This window comes from Otolemur garnettii, unplaced genomic scaffold, assembly GCF_000181295.1.
Source record: "Otolemur garnettii isolate 467f Iridium unplaced genomic scaffold, OtoGar3 scaffold00064, whole genome shotgun sequence".
Classification (NCBI taxonomy): Eukaryota; Metazoa; Chordata; class Mammalia; order Primates; family Galagidae; genus Otolemur; species Otolemur garnettii.
Genome location: NW_003852459.1, coordinates 5616776 through 5618560, shown reverse-complemented (window position 1 = coordinate 5618560; position 1785 = coordinate 5616776). Strand labels below are relative to the sequence as shown.

The window sequence follows — 1785 nt, the reverse complement described above, 5'->3', positions numbered from 1 at the left end:
AAAGTTTGTGTCTACATGTAAAGAATGAGTTGGGTTAAGGAAAAAACATGCAGGTCAATAGTTTAGATTACAAAGTCTGTTCACACTTTTATGTCAGCAGGTCTGGAACTGTCAACATCGCTTACCCATCTGATTAGGTTTCTATAAGCCAAGCTCAGGAACGGCTTACTAGAGGAATCTTTAATGACCATTTAACCAAGTCTTATTTGTTTACCTCATTAGAACACACTAGGATTTGTCTAGTTTCCTCATCAGGCTGGGGAGGTTATTTAATCATAAAGTGTTTCCTTTTACAAATTTTGTAAACACAATGTTACATTTATATGACTATACATATAGATACAGATTCTGACATGGCCGCCTTTAAATTATCCATTTAAATTGTTCAATTAAGAATTAATTATTCAATTTGAGTCATTATGGCTTCAGGAAAATTTTCTATTCTACATTGCTCAGAATGATGGCATTGCAAACACATGGGCTTACCTGTGATTTTTGTTTTGATGAATGTTTAAAAAGGAAGAAAATCATTTACATGTGCATGTTATATATACACATACACAAACAAACTGTAGAAAGAAAAACCCAGAATGGTCCTTAGGCATAGAGATAAACACGACTTCTGATTGAATAATGGCTGTGGAAATTTCCCTTAGCATTTAGAAAAGCTGTTCTATAATGCAGAGGAAATAATACACCATGGTATCAAATGTTCTTTTCTGATAAAGGAAGTAACTAAAGAAAGCTTTTATTTGTTTGTTCAAAGTAACCAGTACTGTTGATGCAAGCCCCCCCCCACCAAAGGACTTTTGCAGTACTGCTTTCAAAATGAACATATCCAACTTGGTTTATTAGAATGTAGTTATTTCTTCACACTCGTCAATCAAAAACCAAGACCCAGATTATATATATACGGCAATGCAAACAATTATCGAGCTTCATCTTCTGGACAAGAATGCCAAGTTAGCCTCTCTTCATAAAAAGCAATACAATCTGAGGACACTTCATATGTACCTCTTTTGTTGGCTCCAAATCTGCCTCATCTGAATCTTTCCGCTTCCTAAGAAACCCTAATTCTCCACTGCTGTCTGTGGCATCAATTATTCTTCCAGGGTCAAGACCTCTGGCAAAGCCTCTTGGTTTCACAGCAGCATCTCTTTTTTTCTTTGATTTGCTATCATCAGATTCACTGTCAGATAAAGATTTTATTCTTGTACCATCTTTCTCTTTACCAGGTTTTTGAGAATAAAGAAATGCTTCAATTAACTCTGGACAATCTAAATTTTCTTCATGTTCCCACGTATTGTCAACACCTGTAAATCCCTTCCACTTCAGGAAACATTCCACCTTCCCATCTACTACTCCTCCATCCAGTACTTTTTCCACTACAACGGCTTCAGGCTCTGCCTCTTCAACCATTTTACTTCTTCCATTCTGCTTCTTTCCCATTTTTTTGCAACTTAGTTTTACTGCAGGCCATTTTTTAATTACAGACTTGAAGAGCTATTGTACACCGCCTCGGAGCTGCTCTGGGCCGGGGGTCTGCTGCTGAAAGACATCCATTAGACATCATCAGTATGTTGCTGCTGACTTCAAAGTACGTTCTAATTCATTTCATTTCTAGGAATTTTATTGTTGTTTATTTGTTAGGTAAATATCTGTTGAGCATTATAGTGGGCTGAAGACTTTCGTGGATTCCAGAGACATAACATTGAGATACAAATGTCTACCTTTATGGTATTACATTCCATAGGAACAGATGTGAAGAAAAGCAGAATATATATG

General features: G+C 36.4%; 1 pseudogene; it reads right to left on the bottom strand.

The window, feature by feature from the left end:
• Positions 1-918: 918 nt before the first annotated feature.
• LOC100943462 lies at positions 919-1449 on the bottom strand (annotated as a pseudogene).
• Positions 1450-1785: the final 336 nt, after the last annotated feature.